This window comes from Cavia porcellus, unplaced genomic scaffold (genome assembly GCF_034190915.1).
Source record: "Cavia porcellus strain 051 isolate PalLab524CR breed Dunkin Hartley unplaced genomic scaffold, mCavPor4.1 scaffold_18, whole genome shotgun sequence".
Lineage (NCBI taxonomy): Eukaryota > Metazoa > Chordata > Mammalia > Rodentia > Caviidae > Cavia > Cavia porcellus.
Genome location: NW_026947501.1, coordinates 67495568 through 67516137, shown reverse-complemented (window position 1 = coordinate 67516137; position 20570 = coordinate 67495568). Strand labels below are relative to the sequence as shown.

General features: G+C 40.6%; 1 long non-coding RNA gene across 1 annotated transcript; it reads right to left on the bottom strand.

The window, feature by feature from the left end:
* Window positions 1-1349: 1349 nt before the first annotated feature.
* On the bottom strand, window positions 1350-19241 carry LOC106026355 (uncharacterized). Its single transcript, XR_001199972.3, has 3 exons — window positions 19082-19241; window positions 18668-18817; window positions 1350-3827 (listed from the first exon to the last, which is right to left on the bottom strand). It is a non-coding gene; the product is annotated as an uncharacterized LOC106026355 (long non-coding RNA).
* Window positions 19242-20570: the final 1329 nt, after the last annotated feature.

The following is a 20570-nucleotide window of genomic DNA, read 5'->3' as shown; positions in this document are numbered from 1 at the left end:
TGTTTGATACTATTGTATGTTAATTACTAGTTGTCTTCTAGTGAAATACTGTGTTGCTTACATTGTTCTGTTCTGAACTGCTTTGTTATATCCTGTTTTGTCTTAATCTCTTTAAAATAAAAAATTTAAAAAAATGAAATAAATGTGCATGTATGATGGACAAAATTGCAAGGAAAAGTAAATCAGACATGGCAGAGAAGCTTGGAAAAAAGAAAGAAAAGAAGAATGGAATGGTTGAAATGACACTTGAGTGACAATTGGGATTATTACCAGGTAAACAAACTCACTGCCCAAGGGATGCTTGGGTAAACTGTTAGAGGGTTAAGGTCAAAGGAAACACCTTACGCGGAGATGTCAAGCACCACCCACTGTGTCTGTTTATCCTTTCACTTAAGGTTTGAGGCGTAGTGATCAGGACAGCAATGCTCTCATCCTCGCAGGACTTACAAGCCGGTGAAGGGCATGCTGAAGGGGATCCAGGTGCTGGGTGAAGCCTGTCCTGGACCTGTGGGGCCGCAGAGTAAAAGCCAGGGCTAAGAATTCTCTGGAAGTTCAGGGGAGGCTTCCCAGGGTGACACAGCTCTGAGCAGGTTCCTCTAGCATGAGTGAAAGTGGGCACCACAAGGGAGAGGAGATCGCAGGATGGATGGGAAGGGCTCTGGGAGGAAGGAAGTTCGGGCACACAGAGGAGAGACACTGAGCTGCTTGTTCAAGACTGGACAGAGATGTGGTCCAGCTGTACCACAGATTTTAAGGAGGAAGCTGAGGTAGAGTCAGACTTGGCTTGTTCTCTTCATCCTCATGTTAGCCATAAGGTCAGAGGTAATGCTATGGTTGTCCTAGGCCAAAGCTTTCTCTTTAGGGAGAAATTGAGGAGCATCTCCAACTTCTCCTGGATTGGGACTTGTGCCTCCGTGCTGCTGACTGTTGTGTAAATGTGGAAATGCAGGCGGCTAAAATGCTCCAGGAGCCACAATGCTCCCAAGATCACCTTCTCTCCAGGGTTCGGCCTGAGCTGTGGACTGTGCCCACGTTTTTGTCCCAGTTCTGTTTAATTTATCACCTGGCCTGAGAAGAATGCTCTACAAGTGCTGGAATACACAGTAGGCAAGAGCACGAAGGCAGAGAGTGCGTGTCAGAATCATGGCTTTTCTGAATTTCCATTAAGAGAACTGGGGTCTGTCCTTCATGCTAGACCCTGAATGCACTTTTTCCCCGCTGGAGAACTTCTGTTTTATAGTCAGCCAGTCCCAGGAGCTCAGTGTTCTATCCTCTCTCTGCTTCATCTCTCCTTTTCAGGTGAGCAAGGCTGACATGTTTCCAACACTGAATTCACAAACCGAGAGCTCACAGCAAAGGCAGTGTGCATCCAGCCAGCCTGGCCCTCAGCCCGTCATTAGTGGGCTCCCTACCGTGAACCTTGTTGTCTTCATGGACTAACCCTCGCAGTGAGGTCCTGCCTGTCCCTGGGGTGGCTTCCGAGACCCCAGCCCCTCCTTTCTCTTCTCTGTCTGGATGAGTGTCTTAGTTACTTTATGCTCGTTGCTGAGACAAAATACCTGAAGCCCAAAGTTGGGAAAGGAAAGGTTTATTTCTTAAAGTTTTTGGAGGTTTCAGTCCACACTTAGTTGCCTCCAACCAAGACAGGCGGGCCTGGCTGGGCTGCAGTTCATGGCGGCCACCAACAGCAAGCTCGAACCGCAAAGAGAAAGGGACACCTTCTTCCTGCCATTACATCACATCCTGGCTCCATCCCTTTGTGGGTGGAGCACTGACACCATCAATCCAAGCGCTAGACATTGAACGAATAACAAATGTACAGTTCAAACTCATGAGGCCTGGGGGACACAGACAAAAACCATGACCATGAGTTTCTACAGTGAGGGTATGTACCTCAACATTCTTTGAGGGACTGAATAACTTGTGACTTCTGAGTGATCTAGGCAATTCTGGGCTTCGATGTGAGATACATTTATGAAGATGGTATCTGCTGCAGTGAAGACTGGATTTGTTCTTCCTGTTTTGTCTTCAGGCTTGTTTATTTATATCTCTATTGATTCAGAAGTCAAGCTTGATAACCTCATGTTCTTTATGGAAACCCTCATTCCGCAACCCTGAAAAGTAAACACCCCCCAGCTCCTGAGAGAGAGCCTGCCTTCCAGAAATGTATTGGCTGTACCTCAGGGTCAGACACAAGGGAGCCCCATTATGTAACCACTTTCCCAGGCTGATCAAGACCATCTGCATAGAGAAACTAGAAAAAAAGCCTTAAATTAGCAAAGAACTAAAATGACCTGGCCCTTGGGAATTCCCAGAATGTAGCTGAGCAAAGCCTTACAAATGTGGATGGACAAGACCACCCTCCTGCTGCGGATGCTGTGTGTAGAGGACTCAGCTGGGTTGAGACAGATGCTTTTCAGGCTTTGCACAGGAGCTCTGGCCTCCAGCCACCCTAGACCAGGAGGTTTTGCTCAAAACATCATCTGCCCAGCTTCCTGGTCCCCTGTCCAGAGGACATGGAAGCAGGCTCACCCACCTGGGAATTTCCTTCTTACATTTGACAGGGTAGGAAGAGTCCTCCCCAGCTCTTCCACCGGGCTGTGAAATGAGGATCAGCCTCCAACCAACTGCCTTTAGCACTGGAGTGCACAATCTGAGTCATACAAAGTACTCCAACTGCTTTTATTCTGGTTATTTGAGTGTTAAAGTTATGAACCACATTTGTTTTTAAATGATGGCCTAAAATTAAAGGTAACAACATAAAATAGCGATTTTAAAACTGAACATGTTTGACAATTCAAAAAGGAACTGTAGTCACGGCAGTGTCTGCACCAAGATTATCACATAGCCTCTGACTTCCAGGATGCTTTCTCATGTTTCATCCTTCAGAGTGATCCTTAGTGTTACTTTCTGTTGGAAAAAAAATTATATATAATATGGAAAATCAAGCAAACACCAAGAAAGTACAAGCTAGTTCTAATTTCAACATTGGAATCATTGTACTTTATATTTTGACATCTGCCTTGTTATCTCTAAAAAAGACATTGCACACAAATCTCATATTTTCAAGTAATTCCAAAACATTATTTCCAGTGGCTGAAAGTAGTTTTACATTGCATTTGCTTTTTCGTGGAAAGAAAGAGACTTGAAGTTTGGATTCTGTTGCCCAAAGAACGATGCTGTAAGGGTTTACTCCAGGGATAAGAATGGGGGTTGATGAGCACCCCCTACCCAGGGAGCAGGAGCATGTCAGGGTCTGCAGGGTGAACTTCAAGACCACTACAGCTCCTCACTATTCTCTTCTTCCAGAATGACTTATGGCAACAAGATCCCCTTAACACTATGAAATACGTGTTAGTTCAGGAAGGCCTAACCTGTTTTCTCATCTCAAGATTCCAAAGAAGGGAGGTGACCTTCAATGTGACCTTCTCAAGGAGGAGGGCAGGAGTCCACCACAGCTGGTGGATGTGGGGGACTTCCAGTGACTCTGAGCTCCTGTTTTTGGAGGACACTTCAACACCTGCTGCAATTTTGTTGGCCAAGCTTTGTCACCTGCCCATGCCCAGAAGCTACCAGGTAAGAAAACACACTCCTCCCATGGAGGAGGAAATGAATTTGGAGTGGTTCATGATTATCTGTGTGCTGAGATATGTGATTAAATTCTTCCCATAGGTCTTTCTTCTATATGTGACTCCTTGACCTGATTCAGTTCATAAAAGGACTGTTACGAATTCCTTGCCTAGGTTTCTTCCTGAAGTAACGACATTGGCAGCTCTCCATGTCAGTTTTTGTCCTTTGTAGAGGTCAAAGCTCACTGGAGAGTGGCTCTGTGGAGGGGAGGGGGAAAGAAAAGAGGCACAATGGGTTCAGGGAGGAAAGGGGAGAAAGAGAGACAAAATTAGAGAAGCAGTCTCCAGAGTCTGGAAGGCAGTCAGGGGCCCTAACCTGGGGCTGAAGGACAGTGTCCCCTTCCCTGTGCAGCTTCTGCTGAGCACATCTAGCAGCTCAAGGCAGGCAGAACCCAGAGACCAGCGAAGCCAGCAGCTGTGTCAGCCTCAGCCATGGAGATGGTGAGGACATCATAGCCTCCATAGGGCTGTTAGTTAGACCTGAGGATTCCTGGAACTCACCTGGCAGGGGGCAACATCCAACACAGGCTGGGATTAAATCTTCTGCCTAGCTGAGATGAGTCATGTCATTGATTCAGAAAAGTAGAATTAGATGCCTGAGTTTGTAGACTAAATGTTTAGTTTTTACTTATGCATTATGTGTCAAAAGACATGAGCTTATTTTTTTTCTCCCGCTTAATAGGTGTGGGCAGGCTTTTCACATTGAGCTACATTCTTGGGTTTATTTTTGTTTTTGTTTTTGCTTTTAATTTTGAAATGAGAGTTTAAGTTGCTAAGTTGTCCAGACTAACTCAGGCATAGTGCCTCATGCCTGTAATTTCCAGCATTCTAAGAGACTGAAACAGGAAGTTTGCCTAAATATTACTTTTTACTTTTTACAAAAGTGAAATGTAAATCTGTGAAGATTAGAAAACTTAGCAAAGCCATTCTGTTCTTACATAGTAGGGTCAGAATTAGAATCCACGGCCCAGTCTAAAGAGTTGTGCAGAATGCAAACAGTCATTTTTAAATGTCTCTCAGACTACTTTCTAAAAAGATGAGATGAGAACCACATGATTATTAACTGGCAAAAGAATCCTGTGTCGTGTCTCACTTTATGTTTCTCCAATATTTCATTGCCCAGGGCCCAAAAAACAATCATTCTTTAAAGTCCACCCTCCATCAATATCTGCCAGTCATTTGAAAAAATAAGCTGCATTGATTGAAAATGGTTAAAGGAAAGCATATTAAAAGGAAATAAAATATGATAGAAACAACTGAAAACTAAGAAGAAGAAGCAAACGATATCTAAAAACAGATTGAGCAGCTGAAAACTCAGAATTGAAAAATAACTTCATGATACATTTCACTATATGATCAACATTTGCCAAAATTAATCATGGAAATCAGAGGAAAATGTGACACACCTTAGAGATTAGAAGAATAGTGTAATCAACATACTTTACTATAAAATAAAACTACATGTATTAAAATATCATTCAATAATCTGTTGTATTACCATGTTATATCATAACTGCCAGGTAATTTACTCAACTTTACTACTTCCAAATTTTTGAAGGTTTTGTGTGTACAGTTTCCCACTGTACACCCAGTGCTATAACCACATAAACACACACACACATACACACTCACTCACTCACTTGCTCACACAGTTCCAGCATATAAAATGAATTAAAAATATTAATGCATTTTTCTTACAATGCATATATCAGTAAACATGACTGGAGAAAATGAAAATATGAATAGGATGATAACAGAGGAAACAACTGAACAGAATTACTGGAGATTACTTCTATTGTATGACTTAGGAGTTATTTAACACTTAAAAAAGGAACTAATACATAAATTAGTTTACAAAGCAAACAAAAGGTAAAATCAATTCATATTTCAAATATCAAGATAGCTTTGCATTAAATAATAACTTTAAGAATCTCTCACATTGATGCCAAAAGAAAGACGTTTTTCTGGGCTCAAGTGTCAGAATTTTCACATGATGAATGGGTGGGTTTTAGAAGTAGGCTCTGCTTTCTAATAATCATGGAAACAGGTGTGACTTCCTGGGGTTCTGCTCAAGGTACTCCAAATCTCCTGTACTCTAGCAATCATGGTGGGTTCTTTTTGATTGATTTTTCTGGGTATATGCTTCAGTCCACTACAAATGATCATTTGGCAGTATTTAAAATGGGACAGTTTTCCTGTATCATGGTTTATTCTATCAGCTAACAATTATAATGCATGTTTGAAAGACCTACACAGGGAAAATTATAATACACTGAAAAAAGAAATTGAAGATGATCTCAGAAAATGGAAAGACATCCCTTGCTCATGAATAGGAAGAACAAACATTGTGAAAATGGCCATTCTCCCAAAACTGTTATACAAATTCAATGCAATCTCAATAAAAATACCATCAACATACCTTATAAATCTAGAGAAATCACTCACAAAATTCATCTGGAACCGGAAGAAACCTAGAATAGCAAAGGGAATTCAAAGCAGCAAAAACAAGGCAGGAGGCATCACAATCCCTGACTTGAAGTTATACTACAGAGTAACAGTAGTAAAATCAACGTGGTACTGGAATCAAAACAGAGCCTAAGATCAATGGAATAGATTAGAAAATACAACCACAACTACAAACACACTCAACCACCTTATCTTTGATAAAGGAGCCAAGCAAGTTCACTGGAAGAACGACAGTCTCTTTAATAAATGGTGTTGGAAAAACTGGCTCTCCATTTGCCAAAAACTAAAACTAGACCCATGCCTACCACCATGTACTAAATTAAAATCAAAATGGATCAAAGATCTGAATATTAAAACAGAAACACTAAATCTATTGGAAGACAAATTGGGTAGAAACGTTGAAGACATAGGGATAGGTAGAGAATTCATGAACAGGACTCAAACCGCACAGGAAATACTTCCCAGAATCAATAACTGGGACCACCTCTTATTAAAAAGTTTCTGCATGTCAAAAAAATCTCCAGCATAGTGAAAAGAAAACCCACAAACTGGGAAAAGATCATACTGAACTCCCCCTTAGATAAGGGACTTTTGTCTGAAACATATAAAGAATTAAAAAAAAAAAACTCAGATCCCCCAAATTCAAAGATCCAATCCAAAAATGGGCATCTGAGATGAATACACACTTCTCAGATGAAGAAATACAAATGGCAAATAAATACATGAAAAAATGTTCATCATCATTAGTCATTAGGGAAATGCAAATTAAAACCACACTGAGATTGCATCTCACTCCTGAAAGAATAGCCAGGATCAAGAAAACCAACAACAACAAATGCTGGAGAGGCTGTGGGGAAAAGGGAACTCTCCTACACTGTTGGTGGGATTGTAGACTGGTATAACCTTTGTGGAGATCAGTCTGGAGATTTCTCAAAAAGCTGGGATTGGAAGTCCCATTTATTCCAGCTATTCCACTTCTAGGCATATTCCCAGAAGAACTGAAAGCATCATACCACAGTGATATATGCACACCTATGTTTATAGCAGCACAATTTGTAATCGCCAGATCTTGGAAACAACCCAAGTGTCTATCAACTGAGGAATGGATAAAAAAGTTGTGGTATTTCTATCCAATGGAGTACTACTCAGCTATAAAGAAGGATCACATTGAGATATTTATCAATAAATGGGCGCAGCTTGAAACCATATTCATTAGTGAAATGAATCAAACTCGCATGTGTGAATACCGAATAGTTTCCCTAGTGTAGGAAATGATTCAAATATATATAAAAGTGTGTGGTAATCATGATTCCCATTATATGGCCTTGAAGCCTTATAAAGTTTTCACTTATTAATTGGAATGGCTTTATTCTGGGCTGCTTGATATTGTTGCCTATGATGAAATCAACAGCTATTTTGAAGAAAACAAGACATCATAATAGTTAGTGCTGATTTAATACCATCTTGTTTTGAAGCCCTAGCAAACTATGGGTCTTCTGTCTCCCTTGGTTTTATCATGTTGTGTCTTGCTGGATTTTATTATATGTGATAGTATAAACAAAAATTGTTATAGGCAAAGAGATAATATAGAAACCATTGTTCGTTTTCTGTTAGCTGGTTCTAAATATCCTACAATGCTTTCATCCACTTGAATGGTTTTACACTGTCATGATATGTTTGATGCTATAGTATACAAAGTTATACTCAAATATTTCAAGGAAAAAGATACTATGGTAACTACTATTAAGTCGGGCTATTTCGTGGTAAAGCACTAGGTTGCTGAAACTGTCATGCTTTGACCTGTATTGTTATGTTGTTATGTTGTTATGTCCTCTTTTATCTCAATCTCTCCCTTATTCATTAAAAAAATCATTTTTTATTACTTTTTAATTAAGGGGAAAAATAAAAAAAAATAGCTGGATATAGTATGGTAACTTTTTTGATTTCCTATTAACTTGATTTGAAGTCGTGTAATACTCCCACTATCTTGTTTTGACTGATTAGACTCTGTTCCGTTCTGTATGATAGTATCAAACTTGAGAGTATAGGCAACTACTTTGAAGGCAATAAGGTTCACTATAATGCCCATTCTGGTTTGACTATTATCCTCTTTTGAAGTCCTATAATGTTTACAATGTTTAGGTTTTATTGGTCTTGTTCTCTACTGTTTTGTCCAACTTTATAATACCTAATGAGATAGACAATTCTTCTTAAGGAAGCAAGAGGCATTATGGTTACCATTGTTGATAACCTTGTACTCTGTTTTTACATCATGTGCTATGTCTATCCTTGATTGTGACTGACAGCTTTGTTTTGTCATATTTGTTTTTATTCTCTTCCAAAAAAAAAGTAATAAGAACTATGGGAGTAATAAAACCAAAATGTGTAAATTTTGTTGTAATAAAGAGAGGAAACAAAAAAGCACTCTAAAGGATACAACTGCAAGTGTGTTTAGGTGTGTTAAACAGATGACCATATTAATGTTTTTGATTGGATCATTGAACACAACTGTTTGCAGTCTCACTGTTTGAATGTCCACCTTGTATGCCTTGATCCTGTGAGTTGAACAACTGTCTCTAAGATGATAATGTGTAACCTATTAACTGGTGATTTCTTACTGGTTTTTTTTTTTTTTTTTTTTTTTTTTTTTTTTTTTTTTGTAGTTCTGTATTACTTGTACCCTTACACTGTTTTGTTTTGTTTTGTTTTTTCTCTTTTTCCTTTTAAATAAAATTTTAAAGAAAATAGTAGTGTGTATTCTTATATTGTGTTTCCCTGTTCCTTTTTGTTTTGCTATTTACTCATAGTCTGGACTTTTCATAAAAGAGAAACCTTAGGACATTTATGCTTATATGAAATCATGTTTAGGTTAAAGATTATAGATATATTCAAGGAAAGAAACTAGCCTAGAATTCAGGTCTTACAAATTTGGTGTTTTTTTATTTTTCATAGTAACAGTAATTCCAAAATGTGTTTCAGCCCTTGGATCCTTTCAAAACACTAATGAAAACCATATGACATTTTCCATGAATTGGATGAAATAAGCATAATTCCATATGTAAATGCAAGCATATGGGTAGACAGAAAATTTGCATGTAATTTGAGGAATCCCTGCATGTCTTAAAGTATCTCCTGGGGGCCCCAGCAATCTAAGATCCCTTGAGCTAGGGCACTGGGGATATGATTAAATTTTAGATATATTTATTTTTCAAAGTCACTTGTAATTTTTCAGTGTCAGAATAATTTAGAAACAATGTTTTCAAATCCTCGTCTCATAAAGATACTCTGTTCTGAGCACTACCTACTCCTCCAGGACCATGAGCTGACGCTCACATACTGATGTCCCCTCCCCCTTCCACAATCCCATTCTTTGAAAAGAAAACAACTGAAATTTCCTTTATTCTGCAAATGTTGGACCCAGCAGGAACATCTAATCTCTCTTAGTTCAGGACCTTTAGCTGATAAAGAAAAAATAGTCCATAAAAACAAGATAGGAATATGCTCAGGGTCACATATTTTGCCTTAACATTTCACAATTGACTAGAACCTGACTTCTGGGAAATGATGTACCATGAACACTATTATTATTTCCTAAAACCATTAAATATCATGCCTGTCTCCTATGTGGTGTTCCAGTGATCTACTGGATCATTTAAACGGTTCCAGTATAGCAATATTCTATGTAGTGATTAAGATTTCTTTCAGAACACCGCAAAATATGCACGTATTTCATTTTCTAATATATCCAAAGCAGTCTGATTTTCCTCTTCCTTTGGAAGGGCTCAACTGAATTCTCAGAGACGGCTGAGCAATCGCCCGTTCCCGTATGACTTTATGTCCCTCTGCAAAGATGCCAGGTATCATCCTGCTTAAAGCTGCACCTGGAGTGTATTGTACTACACTGTTTTGTTTTTTAAGAAAGAGAATTTTATAACAGCATCTCAGAATTATTTACCTCTTCAAAACTTTCCCGAGTGTTCCATACTGATAATTAATCCAAGACCGAGACCTTCCATGTATCCACACTCTGTGGACACTGGTCTGCAGCCCTTTGCACATTCCCCAGTGCCACTAGAATTGCTCTTCTGGAGGCATCCTTGTGTCCCTGAGTCGATGATGATGGAGGAAATATGGTGTCATGATCCTGAGGAAGAACCTGATTCGGAATCAGTGAAATGCAGGTATCACTTTCTATGAGGAAGGCGTCATCCACCAAAGAGAGACGTAAAGTCTTCTCCCAGTTAAAGCCAACACACAGGCAGTCCTGAAGGAAGAGAGGACATTCTGTAGAGTGTGAATAGATGGTCAAGGGCTACAATGAGTGTGTAGTCGAGAGCAGAACTAAGGCTGTTCCTCTAGGGTTTAACTCCTGTTTGGACAGAGCAGCACGCACATCTCCTAAGATGACTTGCCGTTGACAGGAGGAACATCGCATCAGTTACATAGTTGTGTGCTTGTTCTTAGAGAGTTCAAGTGCAGAATAAAAGGAAAGATGGTAAGATGCATGCATGTTTCTCAAAGTCAATAAGGAAAGCCAGTATCAGAGGATGGAGAGAGGCAGCAGAGTATAGATGTGTGAGGATGCCATGAGCCCTAACTTTTGCAGAAACCCATTATGAGCCACAGCTAAAACTCCTCCAGCCTTCCAGCTGCCCTCCAGCTCACTGAGCTGACAGTTGCTGTGTGATGTTTTACTGGGAAATTAGCTCGTGCTGTATTCTTCACTCTTGCTATGTCTCTCCTCACCTTAGTTTAAGTCCCTTGGCCTCTGTTTCTTGAGTGGCAGTTGGTGTTGCAAGACTAAAAACAAACTCATCTGAAGTTAATCTCTTTTTCTACTTTTGACCTTTGGAACAAAAACAAAACCTGGGTCCTCTCTTAGATGTGGGAGAGGAAAGGATCCTCAGTATTGACAGATTGAAATGTGCACCATTTTCCAAGCCCAAGGGGGCTTATGGATGTGTTAAAATAAATCTCCACAAGACATTTCAGACTCTGTTAAGTGTTTGTAATGTAAAATTCCTAGTCTCTACTCCTTTTTCTGAGGTCTGGCTTTGCTCACCCTCTACCCTAATACTTAGTGATTTTCATGGTGTATTTCTAAGAGAGCCAAGCAATGTCTATCCACTGGGAATTAGAGGAGTCAAAAGGGTGTTAACTTACACAGTCAATGTGGGGTAGATAGAGAGCTCTGCTCACATATTCAGGATCCCAGGGCCATGCTCCTAACAGAAGATTCCAGAGGATGCTTCAAGTCTCCCAGGTCTGTCTTTGACAGGTACCAACAACCAGTCTTCCTGATGTGAGCTTGGAGGTCATCAAGGTTCTGTGCAGCTCTCCAGGTTCGAGATCTTCTGTCCAGAGAGCAGGTATCATGTGGTTCATTGGAGAACAGAAAATCACCACTGTCTGGAGCCTTGAGCTGTTTATCTAAACCCTCCCCCACCTGTGCTACAAAAATATTTCTGGCTCCCAGGTTCAGAATTCACTGCTGTCTTGACTGTATGTCCAGGAACCCTTTCTACCATCTACACTGATTCCCTAAGTAGTCAATTTGTTCACTGGTTTCCATAGAAGACCATGATTGTGCATTATTCAGCTTTGTTCTAATCACTGTACTGATGGTTAGCAGTAGATTCTTCCTTCAGCCTGTTGTGGTATATGGGGTTAACTACATTTGCTTATATCTAAACTTACAACCTTGCGCTAGGCCATGGCTCAATGGTAGAACACTTGACTAGCACAGATGAATCCCTGGGTTCAGTCCCAGACTTAACAGTGTAATTAAATACATGAAGCAAATATAAAATCATATGCCCAGTGACAGTCAATATAATCAAAGTCTAAAATACGTTTGAAAGATTGCTATGTGTTCCAAAATTGTTAAAGAAAACAATTAGCCTTTAGCATACATCAAGTTGGATGGTAAACCTTTTCTATCAAAGATCTCTTCTAATCTTTACAGCAGTTCTATAAGCAGATAAACAATTACCCTGCCTTACAGGAGAAAAATCTGAGAAGCAGGTAAGTCAAATAAACATGGTCTATCGCACTTATTCATATGACAGATACTTTATGTGGAACTGAATGTAGAAAGAAAATTGAAATGGAGATTGGAAACTGCATGGATAATGACCCAGGTCTTATACAAAGAGAGCTTCCAGTTGTTGGAGTTGTCTTGGGAAGTAAGAACTTCTCTGTCCCTGAACATAATTGTAATCAAAGTTGGAAAATTATTTGCTAGGCACAGGATAAAGTAAGACAAAATGTTTAATGTTTAAAACAGCTTCCTCTCATCCTAGTGTTTTATTATTTCTTTAACTCCTTAGGTGTATTGTTATGTCTCTCAGTCCATGCTCTCTATTTTTGTTGTTGTTAGCCAGGCTTTCTGCTCTGTGTTTACAGGAAATATTTTGTTCACTAGCTTAGCAATATAGATCAGGGCTGCTTATCTGCTGCAGTTCTCCGGAATATTTTGTCATTTTTGCTTTGAAAAGTAAAGTGGATTTACTTTAAAAACATCAAATTATTTGCAGAGAAACAAAAACAAGAGTTCTCTGGGAGCCACAGAATGCAAGCTTGTCAAGAAACCCTGAGAGTCTCCTTTCTGTCCACGTTTCCAAGCTGCTTTGCAACGTTCAGCTGGAATGTTGCCCTTAGAGGGGAACACGTGGAAGCAACTTTCCAGAGCTGATGGATATGCTGGGGGTGGTGGTTCATGCCTATAATCTCAGCCCTCCAGGAAGCTGAGTCAAGAATGTTATAAATTCAAGCCCAACCTAAGCATCTTACTGATTTAGTAAGAACATTTCTCCCTCTCCCTCTCTGTCTCTGTTTCTCTGTCTCGCTGTGTCTCTCTGTCTCTGTCTGTCTGTCTGTCTCTCTCTCCATAACATGTATATCACAACCCCGAACTTCTTGGAAAAAGTCACAGGTCAGCAGCTAACCATGGAGTCTTTCATCTCCATTCACTTTCTCACTTGCCTGGCATTTGTCTCATGCACACATAAGGACCATTCTCAGCATGTAATGCGCCATTTAAGGCAGCTACTAGTAGATTCCTGAGTTGCCTGACCTCCAAGAACAACTGCCAAGCACTGACCAGGGAGGCCACTGTGCTATGCTTTTCTAAGAAATTTTCTTTGATGTACAGCCCCCTCTTGATTGCATCAAGCAGACCCATGGAGCACCTATGGGCAACCCCCATCCATGTCCCTCTTAACCACAGTCTTAAGCTTAATCCCCTACTTCAAGCCATTAATACAAGAGCCCCACCCCCACCTCTGCTCCTCAGGCTCTGAACTGGTCCTGCTTGACTTGGTGTAATGATAGTAGATAACATTGATAGAGCTCATGTAATATATTGTTACCTATGTGGTCAGAACTTGATACATATCTTAGACCTTTTTGTGATGCTACAGTATAATATGTGAGATTTAATAATTTATGGAAAACAAAAATTCTCACAGTGCTAGATAGTGCTAAGTCCAAGATCAAGGTTCCTGTAGGTTTGGTGTCTGATGAGGCAGGTCTTTGCTTCTCAGAGGACACTGGAAGTTGTGTCACCTTGAGGGAAGGAACAGGTGACCTCACATGGTGGAAGGTCAAAAGGAAGCAAATAATTCATGCAAGCCCTTTCGATACTGGCTTTAATCTATTCACAAGGGCAGTTCCGCCTGGACCTAACCTGGCAGGTCCCAATTCCATCACTGTTGCTAGGGGACCAATGAGTGTCCTGCAATATGAAAGCCATAGCAAAATACTTTAAAGACACTGACAGTGTTTTTATAAGGCCCCGTAGGAAAGGACTATTAGCCCACTTTTGGAAAGAATAAAGTAAGGTATCCTGAGATAATGTGATTTTTATTACACTGTGGACTGGTTGTAGAATAAAGATTTAGAGTTAAGCTTTTTACTTCCAAATGCTGGATCCCAAATTATTACGCTCTATTATCTCTTCCTAAGATCTGATCTATGCCAGCCATAGGCAGTGCTTTATAGTAATAAACCTCCTTCCTGTGTTTCTCCTCCTATCTCTAGTGGCACATGCATGTTGGCTCTCACTCCTACAATCAGCTTCAGGCGGACACAATTCAATCCCAAAGCAGACAGAAGAGGAACCATAAATGTATGGATTGTGCTATTTTGTCTAGCATCTGACACTGTCTTGGACATACTGTAGCTTCTTTTCAGACAAAGAAATCTCACTCTGGGAGCCACGTTTGCAGAGAAACTTTCCGAGCACACAGGTATGTTTACGCAAGCTTCTCAACACAGATTTGAAGCTTCCTTGATGGTTCCAATGGTGATTCCTGAGATCATTAGTGCTTGTTGCACTCGAATGTAAGGATGATGTTGGTTAGAACTGGAGTACACTGATGCCTTGGCTTAAATGGCACCAGGCTGCTGACATTTAAATATTGTCACTAGCATCAGATGCTGTGTGCCTCAATTTTGTGGTGGTCTTCTTTGTTTCTGGATTAGCATAAGCTCTTTGCTGATGTTTTGAACTATCCTACGTTGTCTTGAGTTTGCAGTAGGAAAACAAATATCACCATTTTGTATGTGTGAGAAACATATGATAAGCAGTTGCCCAAGGAATTTAATAACCAGGAGGATAATATACTAAGAGCTCATACCAAGTTGAGAATGGATGTGATTATTTGAGGTAGTAGAAGTGAAAGAAAGAATCTTATCCTGTTTTCTTCTCCAGCTTGCTCAGTACTTGTGAGATGGAAGACTTTCCTCTAAGACCTCATTCATACTTAATTTCCAGACATTCTGTATTTCTCTTTCACCAGGGTACTTAGAGAATAACCCCATATTTCATCCAGAAGTGTTTTCTCAACCTACCTAGAAACCACTGTGTGAGAGGGAAGGCTTAAGTGGTATTCACACAACACCTCATCCTTGAAAATCATCTCCATGGTGATGACTTAACATTACCAAAGGTAGTGCTTTATCATTAAATTGTGTGTGTTGACATGTGTGCATGCATGTGCATCAGTGTGTGCATGTGTGTGTGTGTAGGTGTGTGTGTCAGTTACTGGAGACTGACTGTATCAACTCAGCCTCAATTCTCAACTATTCAAGCATATAGAAGCGGTTGCCAGTGTAAGGGGATTTTGCCTGTAGGCTTATAGCACCTCACAGGTTGGCTTTAAGTTGATCTGAAAGGAGGTCACAATGTGTGATCGGCATGTGTGGTCCGTTGAGCTTGCTCCTGTTCTCTAGACAGTTCGTGCCCAGGGATTGCAGTGCCATGCAATCTCCCCTGTGGGTTCTGTTGCTCTGTGAAGCTCTGGTGATACATATTATTGATACAGACAAGTTTTCTCTAGAATAGGAATTTCTGAGAATAAATGCTATTTATGAGCTTCTAGGCATTGAGTATGCTCTGAACTAATAGAAATCAGTCATAAAGTTCAAGATTAGAAGTCCAGACAAAAGCAAAGTATTCTAGATAAAATATCCAACTTGTTCAGTGTTCATCTTCTCTAAGAAAGAGCCAAAACTTAAGTGCATATAACTTTCACGATAAAATATTTTTACATTAAGATGACTATGAAATTTTCCCACATTCATTTTGCAGTGCAGAGAAGAATACATAGCAAACATAGGCGAGGTCTTATTTCACTTAGATCACATGCGCTGCACAGGGTATGTGATGAGGGCTCTCCCGATTCATTTTCCCTTTTAGGGAGCTATCACAGCCCCTAGGATAAGAATGTAATGAACCCTAAGAGAGCAGAATAAGAAGTGGAAGGGGCACATTCCTGGTCATATGTGCACTACTGCCTATGTGAAATTTATCTTTTTATTCACATATATCTGGCTGAGGCATAGTCTAGACCTCAGAACTCAATGGATACACGATTTTAAAAAGTGGGATGTGTCAGTATTTCACAAATGAGTTATGAGAGAAATTGTGCCTAAGGTATTATATATCAATCCACTTTTAAAAATGCATTGTAAAAGTTAAATAATGAACTTTAAAAAATTAATGGCACATGATGTACAGAACAAGTAACATCTTTCAATTTAAGGATTCTAGAGGTTAAAATTTGGAAACCCTTGTCTTTTAACACTTTGACAATTCTCTTTAGCTAAAGCATTATTTGAAAGTAAAATTAAAATTTAAAATTTAGTTAAATAGACAAAGTCTATAAAATTGCAGAGGATATGTTCATGCATTCAATTGCAGAACTATTCATTTATGTACCCATAAGAAACCCAGAGGGAACAGGTAATGTGCTCCTGGCATGTGACACAAAGGCACAAGGCCAGGGCTAGGGGAAGGTTACAGATAGGTTGACATGGCCAGGAAAACAGGCCAGGAAATGCTGAAGGTTTTGACATGTGATTTCCATACACATAGTGTGATCTAGATATCAGTGCTCCGTGATGCTTCTTGGAGGCTTTGTTGTATTCTGACATACTCTTTCTTCAGTGCAAAAATATACAGGGCATGAAATGACCCTGGGCCCCAGGATACAAGTACTGGTCTGGAGTGAATCATTTGGGTTCAACATCTAGATCGCTCTATCAGCTTTGTTACTCAAAATAAATCCTTCTCTACCTTCATCTCCAAAGTGGAGATGGGGCGTGACCTCAGACAAGTTCTCATCCTGTGCGCTCAATAGTGAATGTTTTCCACAGCGCTGAAGGTTGAAATTATCTAAGCAACACTTAGCCTGTTGAAACCCTCACCAACAAATTTTACTTTTCACACCATGTAGATGAGGTAAAGGAAAGGCATCTTTCCTTAAAGTGACCTCCAGGTGACGGCTTCCATGTGGAACAGGTGTCCCGGGCTGTGCTTTGCAGCCAGTTACCTCTCAGCAGTCACACTATTAACAATAAGATCCTCATGCACATTGGACTATTTCACACTTTGCAGATACAGCATCTAGAATGCAAGAGCGAGATTCATGTCAAATGTTTCTATCGCATAGATACTTGAAGGGACACAGTGAAGCTGTCAGAGGTGATCAATGTTTTTTTCCTTGATTGTAGTGACATTAACACCAAACCATACATAGGACCAATATTCATCATATCGTATAGATTGAGCATATGAAGTTTTTATAGATCAATTGTAATCCATAAGGAGAAAAATAAAGCAATAAAACGGAAAAAACACCCCTTGGTTGTCCTGTATGTACTGCAAGCTATTTTTACCCCTCAGCCCTCAAGTGAGCCCTAAAAATGAGAGAGAGAGAGAGCCCTGCTGAGGGTAGAAGTTTCCACGGGGATTCAGTGGAGTCAGATGTGCTAATCTCTGGCTGGCTACAAACCTGGAAGGGGATTTTGCAACAGCTGGAACAATTTGTAAGTGTGCTCACATGACAAGGAACTTGTCCCGCACAAGTCCGGGAAGCGGGCACCATCTGTTTAAGGTTAAACTGCCGCTGAAATGTGTCTTGTATGCAGTTTTTACACATTTGCACAGTGGATGTTTGCTGCTCCCCGACTGCTCCAGGACTATGGGTAGCATAGGTAGGACCATCTTTATTTGAAAGCAGAAGAAAGTGTTGCTCCAAGAAGCAGTGTCCTACCAAACCCAAGCCCAGTCCTTAGTGGAAAGCCAGGGTGTGTTCCAGAGAGGGGCTATGGTACCTACCATTCTCAGTCCGTCTTTGCAATGATTTCTTTCTCATCTCTGACATGTTAAGACATTAATTTCCTGCAGTTTCAGTTATTCTTTGTTCTTCAGAATAAGTACTATATGCCATTTCCTTTTATCCAAACTAACTTCTGTTTATCAGCACTCTGGTCCCCACCCCTCAGGACTCACTGTTACATTTGCATACCAGATTTTATTTTCCAGGATCATACTGTAGATGAACGCTCACTGCCCTTCTTTGGCATTGAGATCTGGAATGTACTATTTGCTATTAGACCACACACCTCATTCACTTAGAACAGAAAAAAATGTTACTATAAGAAAACAAGCCCAGCCTCTTAGGGTATTTAATGACGAAGACATAACTGTGCATCACCCTGTGTCAGTGATGGAAAACCTTTTAGAGATTGAGTGGCCAACTGCAACCCCAAACCCACTTATTTATCAAAAAGTGCCAGTATTGCAATTAAACCAGAATACTGAGTAGTTTAAAACAAACAACTCTACATTAACATCTTCTGTCGCAAGAGAAAAATACAGTAGCACTCATGACATAGGTTCCTACAAATAGCTGGTGGGTTTGATGATGGGGCTACAATATGTTTGGTAGGGTGGTTTCTGTGGCTCTTTCCAGAAATAAAAGATTATTTTGAATATTCAATTTAAAATAAGGAAGCTAAGTCAAATAGACTCTAAGTAAAACACAGAGTGAGCACCAGGGGTAGACAAGAATATGCCTTTGCAAGAAAATTTGATCACGGGAACGTGCTGAGGTGGTTACAACCAAATGCTACAGGACAAAGTCCAAGAGGACCACTGAGCAAGTCACTATGTCACGTGGGAGGCCCCGCACCCCGGCGGGTTTTGAAAACTTCAGTTGGTTAATAGAGCCTTCAGAATCATGAGCTGTTCCACAGAATGCCACTGTCACTTCACGGTCACTTACCTCAGAGTCGTACATCTGATTCCCTTCAGTGTACGCAGTTTGGTGTGTGTCAAGCAAAGGGAACGGAAGCTACTGTCGCCCATGAGTTACATCATTTTAAGTAGCCTCTCGCTGAATCTTCACGGAAATTGTCTAGCAGTTGTTCTCTCACTGTTGATAAAAAAAATAAATAAAAGAAACATAAGTTCATGAAACTTATCAGGATTAAGTAACCAGGGCTTAGAGCAGCCATTTAATTTGAGCCTTAAGGGAACAGTGGGCATCACTGTGCTCAGCAGTGTGAAGCCCAACTCCTCAAATGATGCTGAGGGACAGCACTGTGTCACCTTCAGTCTGCTCTCAAAATTGAGTTACCCTTGCCTGTTGTCACCAGAATCCAGGAAGGCTACCTGGGCTCTCAGGTCACAGACTCACCTTCCACAAGCATTGTTACGTCTCAGTCTTTCCTGGTGTGGGAAGAAGAGCGCAATATGTCCTCTCAGGGGACCTTAGTCAGTCAGTCCCCATGACCCTGCAGGGACAGGCATGTTGCTCATAATAGATGTCAGAATGTTCAGCTATGTCCTGCCTCCAGGATTTGTCAAGCTGCCCCACTTTACACTGTGCCCAAGCCAGGCTTAGTCACCGCCTCTGTGATGAGTCCAGGTCCTGCACAAATGTGTCCAATAATCTGTCATTGACCTCATTGCTCCTTTCTCTATTGCCATCTGTTTCCTGCTTCTCCTTGTCTTCTTTCCAACCCAGGGCTGCTCATACCCAGTGATTTCATCCAATCAGTCCTCCCATCTGTTTTTCAAATATACGTCTTTCCTTCCTCCATTCCCTTGCACCTGTTGTAACCACTTCCTTGTTTACATGTTCATGTTTGCGGGTCATGGGAATGTTTTAATGACAGTTTTCTCCTCTCTGCTCCTATGGTTAAAATCAATGCCTTTAAAATAAAAATCACATTAAACTGCACTGAGATAATATACACATAGAAGTAGAATAAAAATTAAAGTGGAAAAATTAAAGTATATGTGTGTACATATACATCTTGTATATCTACAGAATAGACAGTAAAAGGTTGTGTGTCTTGACTATAGCCGCACACATGGGAAGCCAGGTACCATATTGTGAAGCATCAAAGTGGTTCCAGGGAGAATTCTCAGTGACAAGAAACTGAATCTGTCATATAGCTGCCAAAGCCAGCTTGCTGTCACAAGAGGAAACTTTATTAGTCAGCTGGCCATTACCAGGACAGATCACCAGATGCCATCATCTAAAGGAAGAGATTAACTTGTTTATGGTTTCAGAGGTTTCCGTCCATGGTCGATTGTCTCCATGGCAGCAATATAGTGGCAAAGCACGGAGAAGTAAAGATGTTTACTTCATGGAATGGAGGCAGAGAAAGGGAACAGCAGCAGACAGGAAAGGACAAGGAGCCAGATACGGACACCAAGATCACGCTCCCGTGATGTGCCCAGACACACCCAGAAGTGTCCTTTACCTCTCTTCAGCAGCTCCCAGCACAGTCAGGCTGACCATTAAGCTTCGCGGTCACAGAAACCATCCTGGAATTAGATCCTTAAGACTCAGTCAAGACTGTGAAGGGTGGACCATGGACTGAATCCTCTGAAGGACTGGGGCCCAGCAGACACCTGACCGAAACCTTGTACAACTGTGAACTGTACCTACACAGCTCAGCAGGCTCTGCGTTCTTGGTCCTTAGCCACCATTGGACACACTAAATGCTAGTCTTTGTCAACCACTGCATTTTGTGGGAGACAGAGCAGTAGATGACATATTCAAATAGCTGGCATTAAGTGGAATGCAAATGTGTGCAAAGCACTTTCCTAATGCACCACCTGCCTCACTGTTCTCATGCTCACTGCACTTTGGAGAAGGATTTCCACATCTGTAT